Raw genomic sequence first — 9,833 nt, forward strand, 5'->3', positions numbered from 1 at the left:
TGCAATCCAAATATAAACAAATTTAGCTTCCTAGCTCTTTAGGGGCCTCCAAAATTGCGATTTATATGAAGTCGTTAAAAACTGGGGTAATTTGGGACATTTTTCGAAAAATGTCTGATATACCCGCATATATATCGGGTACTATTTTAGCTAGCTACTTAAGTTATACCTTATTAGAAAGCTACAATCTCATATATATCAGGTACTATTAATCCTAGCTACTTAAGTTATACCTTATTAGAAAGCTACGTTCTCATGCAATCCAAATATAAACAAATTTAGCTTCCTAACTCTTTAGGGACATCCAAAATTGCGATTTATATGAAGTCGTTAAAAACTGGGGTAATTTTGGGACATTTTTCGAAAAATGTCCGATATACCCGCATATATATCAGGTACTATTAATCCTAGCTACTTAAGTTATACCTTATTAGAAATCTACATTCTCATGCAATCCAAATATAAACAAATTTAGCTTCCTAGCTCTTTAGGGACATCCAAAATTGCGATTTATATGAAGTCGTTATAGGAAGTCAAATATAAACAAATTTAGCTTCCTAGCTCTTTAGGGGCCTCCAAAATTGCGATTTATATGAAGTCGTTAAAAACTGGGGTAATTTGGGACATTTTTCTAAAAATGTCTGATATACCCGCATATATATCGGGTACTATTTATCCTAGCTACTTAAGTTATACCTTATTAGAAAGCTACGTTCTCATGCAATCCAAATATAAACAAATTTAGCTTTCTAGATCTTTAGGGACATCCAAAATTGCGATTTATATGAAGTCGTTAAAAACTGGGGTAATTTTGGGACATTTTTCGAAAAATGTCCGATATACCCGCATATATATCAGGTACTATTAATCCTAGCTACTTAAGTTATACCTTATTAGAAAGCTACATTCTCATGCAATCCAAATATAAACAAATTTAGCTTCCTAGCTCTTTAGGGGCCTCCAAAATTGCGATTTATATGAAGTCGTTAAAAGCTTGGGTAATTTTGGGACAGTTTTCGAAAAATGTCCGATATACCCGCATATATATCGGGTACTGTTTTAGCTAGCTACTTAAGTTATACCTTATTAGAAAACTACAATCTCGAGCAATCCAAATATAAAAAAATTTGGCTTCCTAGCTCTTTAGGGACATCCAAAATTGCGATTTATATGAAGTCGTTAAAAACTGGGGTAATTTTGGGACATTTTTCGAAAAATGTCCGATATACCCGCATATATATCAGGTACTATTAATCCTAGCTACTTAAGTTATACCTTATTAGAAAGCTACATTCTCATGCAATCCAAATATAAACGAATTTAGCTTCCTAGCTCTTTAGGGGCCTCCAAAATTGCGATTTATATGAAGTCGTTAAAAACTGGGGTAATTTGGGACATTTTTCGAAAAATGTCTGATATACACGCATATATATCGGGTACTATTTTAGCTAGCTACTTAAGTTATACCTTATTAGAAAGCTACAATCTCAAGAAATCCAAATATAAAAAAATTTAGCTTTCTGGCTCTTTAGGGGCCTCCAAAATTGCGATTTATATGAAGTCGTTAAAAACTTGGGTAATTTTGGGACAGTTTTCGAAAAATGTCCGATATACCCGCATATATATCGGGTACTGTTTTAGCTAGCTACTTAAGTTATACCTTATTAGAAAACTACAAATTTTGGGACAGTTTTCGAAAAATGTCCGATATACCCGCATATATATCAGGTACTATTAATCCTAGCTACTTAAGTTATACCTTATTAGAAAACTACAATCTCGAGCAATCCAAATATAAAAAAAATTGGCTTCCTAGCTCTTTAGGGACATCCAAAATTGCGATTTATATGAAGTCGTTAAAAACTGGGGTAATTTTGGGACATTTTTCGAAAAATGTCCGATATACCCGCATATATATCAGGTACTATTAATCCTAGCTACTTAAGTTATACCTTATTAGAAAGCTACATTCTCATGCAATCCAAATATAAACAAATTTAGCTTCCTAGCTCTTTAGGGGCCTCCAAAATTGCGATTTATATGAAGTCGTTAAAAACTGGGGTAATTTGGGACATTTTTCGAAAAATGTCTGATATACCCGCATATATATCGGGTACTATTTTAGCTAGCTACTTAAGTTATACCTTATTAGAAAGCTACAATCTCATATATATCAGGTACTATTAATCCTAGCTACTTAAGTTATACCTTATTAGAAAGCTACATTCTCATGCAATCCAAATATAAACAAATTTAGCTTCCTAGCTCTTTAGGGTCCTCCAAAATTGCGATTTATATGAAGTCGTTAAAAACTGGGGTAATTTGGGACATTTTTCGAAAAATGTCTGATATACCCGCATATATATCGGGTACTATTTTAGCTAGCTACTTAAGTTATACCTTATTAGAAAGCTACAATCTCATATATATCAGGTACTATTAATCCTAGCTACTTAAGTTATACCTTATTAGAAAGCTACGTTCTCATGCAATCCAAATATAAACAAATTTAGCTTCCTAGCTCTTTAGGGACATCCAAAATTGCGATTTATATGAAGTCGTTAAAAACTGGGGTAATTTTGGGACATTTTTCGAAAAATGTCCGATATACCCGCATATATATCAGGTACTATTAATCCTAGCTACTTAAGTTATACCTTATTAGAAATCTACATTCTCATGCAATCCAAATATAAACAAATTTAGCTTCCTAGCTCTTTAGGGACATCCAAAATTGCGATTTATATGAAGTCGTTATATGAAGTCAAATATAAACAAATTTAGCTTCCTAGCTCTTTAGGGGCCTCCAAAATTGCGATTTATATGAAGTCGTTAAAAACTGGGGTAATTTGGGACATTTTTCGAAAAATGTCTGATATACCCGCATATATATCGGGTACTATTTATCCTAGCTACTTAAGTTATACCTTATTAGAAAGCTACGTTCTCATGCAATCCAAATATAAACAAATTTAGCTTTCTAGATCTTTAGGGACATCCAAAATTGCGATTTATATGAAGTCGTTAAAAACTGGGGTAATTTTGGGACATTTTTCGAAAAATGTCCGATATACCCGCATATATATCAGGTACTATTAATCCTAGCTACTTAAGTTATACCTTATTAGAAAGCTACATTCTCATGCAATCCAAATATAAACAAATTTAGCTTCCTAGCTCTTTAGGGGCCTCCAAAATTGCGATTTTAATGAAGTCGTTAAAAGCTTGGGTAATTTTGGGACAGTTTTCGAAAAATGTCCGATATACCCGCATATATATCGGGTACTGTTTTAGCTAGCTACTTAAGTTATACCTTATTAGAAAACTACAATCTCGAGCAATCCAAATATAAACAAATTTGGCTTCCTAGCTCTTTAGGGACATCCAAAATTGCGATTTATATGAAGTCGTTAAAAACTGGGGTAATTTTGGGACATTTTTCGAAAAATGTCCGATATACCCGCATATATATCAGGTACTATTAATCCTAGCTACTTAAGTTATACCTTATTAGAAAGCTACATTCTCATGCAATCCAAATATAAACGAATTTAGCTTCCTAGCTCTTTAGGGGCCTCCAAAATTGCGATTTATATGAAGTCGTTAAAAACTGGGGTAATTTGGGACATTTTTCGAAAAATGTCTGATATACCCGCATATATATCGGGTACTATTTTAGCTAGCTACTTAAGTTATACCTTATTAGAAAGCTACAATCTCAAGAAATCCAAATATAAAAAAATTTAGCTTTCTGGCTCTTTAGGGGCCTCCAAAATTGCGATTTATATGAAGTCGTTAAAAACTTGGGTAATTTTGGGACAGTTTTCGAAAAATGTCCGATATACCCGCATATATATCGGGTACTGTTTTAGCTAGCTACTTAAGTTATACCTTATTAGAAAACTACAAATTTTGGGACAGTTTTCGAAAAATGTCCGATATACCCGCATATATATCGGGTACTGTTTTAGCTAGCTACTTAAGTTATACCTTATTAGAAAACTACAATCTCAAGCAATCCAAATATAAAAAAATTGGCTTCCTAGCTCTTTAGGGACATCCAAAATTGCGATTTATATGAAGTCGTTAAAAACTGGGGTAATTTGGGACATTTTTCGAAAAATGTCTGATATACCCGCATATATATCGGGTACTATTTATCCTAGCTACTTAAGTTATACCTTATTAGAAAACTACAATCTCAAGCAATCCAAATATAAACAAATTTAGCTTCCTAGCTCTTTAGGGACATCCAAAATTGCGATTTATATGAAGTCGTTAAAAACTGGGGTAATTTTGGGACATTTGTCGAAAAATGTCCGATATACCCGCATATATATCAGGTACTATTAATCCTAGCTACTTAAGTTATACCTTATTAGAAAGCTACATTCTCATGCAATCCAAATATAAACAAATTTAGCTTCCTAGCTCTTTAGGGGCCTCCAAAATTGCGATTTATATGAAGTCGTTAAAATCTGGGGTAATTGGGACATTTTTCGAAAAATGTCTGATATACCCGCATATATATCGGGTACTATTTATCCTAGCTACTTAAGTTATACCTTATTAGAAAACTACAATCTCAAGCAATCCAAATATAAACAAATTTAGCTTCCTAGCTCTTTAGGGGCCTCCAAAATTGCGATTTATATGAAGTCTTTAAAAACTGGGGTAATTTGGGACATTTTTCGAAACATGTCTGATATACCCGCATATATATCGGGTACTATTTTAGCTAGCTACTTAAGTTATACCTTATTAGAAAGCTACGTTCTCATGCAATCTAAATATAAATTTAGCTTCCTAGCTCTTTAGGGACATCCAAAATTGCGATTTATATGAAGTCGTTAAAAACTGGGGTAATTTTGGGACATTTTTCGAAAAATTTCCGATATACCCGCATATATATCAGGTACTATTAATCCTAGCTACTTAAGTTATACCTTATTAGAAAGCTACATTCTCATGCAATCCAAATATAAACAAATTTAGCTTCCTAGCTCTTTAGGGGCCTCCAAAATTGCGATTTATATGAAGTCGTTAAAAACTGGGGTAATTTGGGACATTTTTCGAAAAATGTCTGATATACCCGCATATATATCGGGTACTATTTATCCTAGCTACTTAAGTTATACCTTATTAGAAAGCTACGTTCTCATGCAATCCAAATATAAACAAATTTAGCTTCCTAGCTCTTTAGGGACATCCAAAATTGCGATTTATATGAAGTCGTTAAAAACTGGGGTAATTTTGGGACATTTTTCGAAAAATTTCCGATATACCCGCATATATATCAGGTACTATTAATCCTAGCTACTTAAGTTATACCTTATTAGAAATCTACATTCTCATGCAATCCAAATATAAACAAATTTAGCTTCCTAGCTCTTTAGGGACATCCAAAATTGCGATTTATATGAAGTCGTTATAGGAAGTCAAATATAAACAAATTTAGCTTCCTAGCTCTTTAGGGGCCTCCAAAATTGCGATTTATATGAAGTCGTTAAAAACTGGGGTAATTTGGGACATTTTTCGAAAAATGTCTGATATACCCGCATATATATCGGGTACTATTTATCCTAGCTACTTAAGTTATACCTTATTAGAATGCTACGTTCTCATGCAATCCAAATATAAACAAATTTAGCTTTCTAGCTCTTTAGGGACATCCAAAATTGCGATTTATATGAAGTCGTTAAAAACTGGGGTAATTTTGGGACATTTTTCGAAAAATGTCCGATATACCCGCATATATATCAGGTACTATTAATCCTAGCTACTTAAGTTATACCTTATTAGAAAGCTACATTCTCATGCAATCCAAATATAAACAAATTTAGCTTCCTAGCTCTTTAGGGGCCTCCAAAATTGCGATTTATATGAAGTCGTTAAAAGCTTGGGTAATTTTGGGACAGTTTTCGAAAAATATCCGATATACCCGCATATATATCGGGTACTGTTTTAGCTAGCTACTTAAGTTATACCTTATTAGAAAACTACAATCTCGAGCAATCCAAATATAAAAAAATTTGGCTTCCTAGCTCTTTAGGGACATCCAAAATTGCGATTTATATGAAGTCGTTAAAAACTGGGGTAATTTTGGGACATTTTTCGAAAAATGTCCGATATACCCGCATATATATCAGGTACTATTAATCCTAGCTACTTAAGTTATACCTTATTAGAAAGCTACATTCTCATGCAATCCAAATATAAACAAATTTAGTTTCCTAGCTCTTTAGGGGCCTCCAAAATTGCGATTTATATGAAGTCGTTAAAAACTGGGGTAATTGGGACATTTTTCGAAAAATGTCTGATATACCCGCATATATATCGGGTACTATTTATCCTAGCTACGTTCTCATGCAATCCAAATATAAACAAATTTAGCTTCCTAGCTCTTTAGGGACATCCAAAATTGCGATTTATATGAAGTCGTTAAAAACTGGGGTAATTTTGGGACATTTTTCGAAAAATGTCCGATATACCCGCATATATATCAGGTACTATTAATCCTAGCTACTTAAGTTATACCTTATTAGAAAGCTACATTCTCATGCAATCCAAATATAAACAAATTTAGCTTCCTAGCTCTTTAGGGACATCCAAAATTGCGATTTATATGAAGTCGTTAAAAACTGGGGTAATTTTGGGACATTTTTCGAAAAATGTCCGATATACCCGCATATATATCGGGTACTGTTTTAGCTAGCTACTTAAGTTATACCTTATTAGAAAACTACAATCTCAAGCAATCCAAATATAAAAAAATTTGGCTTCCTAGCTCTTTAGGGACATCCAAAATTGCGATTTATATGAAGTCGTTAAAAACTGGGGTAATTTTGGGACATTTTTCGAAAAATGTCCGATATACCCGCATATATATCAGGTACTATTAATCCTAGCTACTTAAGTTATACCTTATTAGAAAGCTACATTCTCATGCAATCCAAATATAAACAAATTTAGCTTCCTAGCTCTTTAGGGGCCTCCAAAATTGCGATTTATATGAAGTCGTTAAAAACTTGGGTAATTTTGGGACAGTTTTCGAAAAATGTCCGATATACCCGCATATATATCGGGTACTGTTTTAGCTAGCTACTTAAGTTATACCTTATTAGAAAACTACAATCTCAAGCAATCCAAATATAAAAAAATTTGGCTTCCTAGCTCTTTAGGGACATCCAAAATTGCGATTTATATGAAGTCGTTAAAAACTGGGGTAATTTTGGGACATTTTTCGAAAAATGTCCGATATACCCGCATATATATCAGGTACTATTAATCCTAGCTACTTAAGTTATACCTTATTAGAAAGCTACATTCTCATGCAATCCAAATATAAACAAATTTGGCTTCCTAGCTCTTTAGGGACATCCAAAATTGCGATTTATATGAAGTCGTTATAGGAAGTCAAATATAAACAAATTTAGCTTCCTAGCTCTTTAGGGGCCTCCAAAATTGCGATTTATATGAAGTCGTTAAATACTGGGGTAATTTGGGACATTTTTCGAAAAATGTCTGATATACCCGCATATATATCGGGTACTATTTATCCTAGCTACTTAAGTTATACCTTATTAGAAAGCTACGTTCTCATGCAATCCAAATATAAACAAATTTAGCTTTCTAGATCTTTAGGGACATCCAAAATTGCGATTTATATGAAGTCGTTAAAAACTGGGGTAATTTTGGGACATTTTTCGAAAAATGTCCGATATACCCGCATATATATCAGGTACTATTAATCCTAGCTACTTAAGTTATACCTTATTAGAAAGCTACATTCTCATGCAATCCAAATATAAACAAATTTAGCTTCCTAGCTCTTTAGGGGCCTCCAAAATTGCGATTTATATGAAGTCGTTAAAAGCTTGGGTAATTTTGGGACAGTTTTCGAAAAATGTCCGATATACCCGCATATATATCGGGTACTGTTTTAGCTAGCTACTTAAGTTATACCTTATTAGAAAACTACAATCTCGAGCAATCCAAATATAAAAAAATTTGGCTTCCTAGCTCTTTAGGGACATCCAAAATTGCGATTTATATGAAGTCGTTAAAAACTGGGGTAATTTTGGGACATTTTTCGAAAAATGTCCGATATACCCGCATATATATCAGGTACTATTAATCCTAGCTACTTAAGTTATACCTTATTAGAAAGCTACATTCTCATGCAATCCAAATATAAACAAATTTAGCTTCCTAGCTCTTTAGGGGCCTCCAAAATTGCGATTTATATGAAGTCGTTAAAAACTGGGGTAATTGGGACATTTTTCGAAAAATGTCTGATATACCCGCATATATATCGGGTACTATTTATCCTAGCTACGTTCTCATGCAATCCAAATATAAACAAATTTAGCTTCCTAGCTCTTTAGGGACATCCAAAATTGCGATTTATATGAAGTCGTTAAAAACTGGGGTAATTTTGGGACATTTTTCGAAAAATGTCCGATATACCCGCATATATATCAGGTACTATTAATCCTAGCTACTTAAGTTATACCTTATTAGAAAGCTACATTCTCATGCAATCCAAATATAAACAAATTTAGCTTCCTAGCTCTTTAGGGGCCTCCAAAATTGCGATTTATATGAAGTCGTTAAAAACTTGGGTAATTTTGGGACAGTTTTCGAAAAATGTCCGATATACCCGCATATATATCGGGTACTGTTTTAGCTAGCTACTTATTAGCAAACTACAATCTCAAGCAATCCAAATATAAAAAAATTTGGCTTCCTAGCTCTTTAGGGACATCCAAAATTGCGATTTATATGAAGTCGTTATAGGAAGTCAAATATAAACAAATTTAGCTTCCTAGCTCTTTAGGGGCCTCCAAAATTGCGATTTATATGAAGTCGTTAAAAACTGGGGTAATTTGGGACATTTTTCGAAAAATGTCTGATATACCCGCATATATATCGGGTACTATTTATCCTAGCTACTTAAGTTATACCTTATTAGAAAGCTACGTTCTCATGCAATCCAAATATAAACAAATTTAGCTTTCTAGATCTTTAGGGACATCCAAAATTGCGATTTATATGAAGTCGTTAAAAACTGGGGTAATTTTGGGACATTTTTCGAAAAATGTCCGATATACCCGCATATATATCAGGTACTATTAATCCTAGCTACTTAAGTTATACCTTATTAGAAAGCTACATTCTCATGCAATCCAAATATAAACAAATTTAGCTTCCTAGCTCTTTAGGGGCCTCCAAAATTGCGATTTATATGAAGTCGTTAAAAGCTTGGGTAATTTTGGGACAGTTTTCGAAAAATGTCCGATATACCCGCATATATATCGGGTACTGTTTTAGCTAGCTACTTAAGTTATACCTTATTAGAAAACTACAATCTCGTGCAATCCAAATATAAAAAAAATTGGCTTCCTAGCTCTTTAGGGACATCCAAAATTGCGATTTATATGAAGTCGTTAAAAACTGGGGTACTTTTGGGACATTTTTCGAAAAATGTCCGATATACCCGCATATATATCAGGTACTATTAATCCTAAGTAGTTATACCTTATTAATAAGTTATACCTTATTAGAAAGCTACATTCTCATGCAATCCAAATATAAACAAATTTAGATTCCTAGCTCTTTAGGGGCCTCCAAAATTGCGATTTATATGAAGTCGTTAAAAACTGGGGTAATTTGGGACATTTTTCGAAAAATGTCTGATATACCCGCATATATATCGGGTACTATTTTAGCTAGCTACTTAAGTTATACCTTATTAGAAAGCAACAATCTCATATATATCAGGTACTATTAATCCTAGCTACTTAAGTTATACCTTATTAGAAAGCTACATT

The sequence above is a fragment of the Calliphora vicina genome, chromosome 2 (genome assembly GCF_958450345.1).
Source record: "Calliphora vicina chromosome 2, idCalVici1.1, whole genome shotgun sequence".
NCBI classification, from domain to species: domain Eukaryota; kingdom Metazoa; phylum Arthropoda; class Insecta; order Diptera; family Calliphoridae; genus Calliphora; species Calliphora vicina.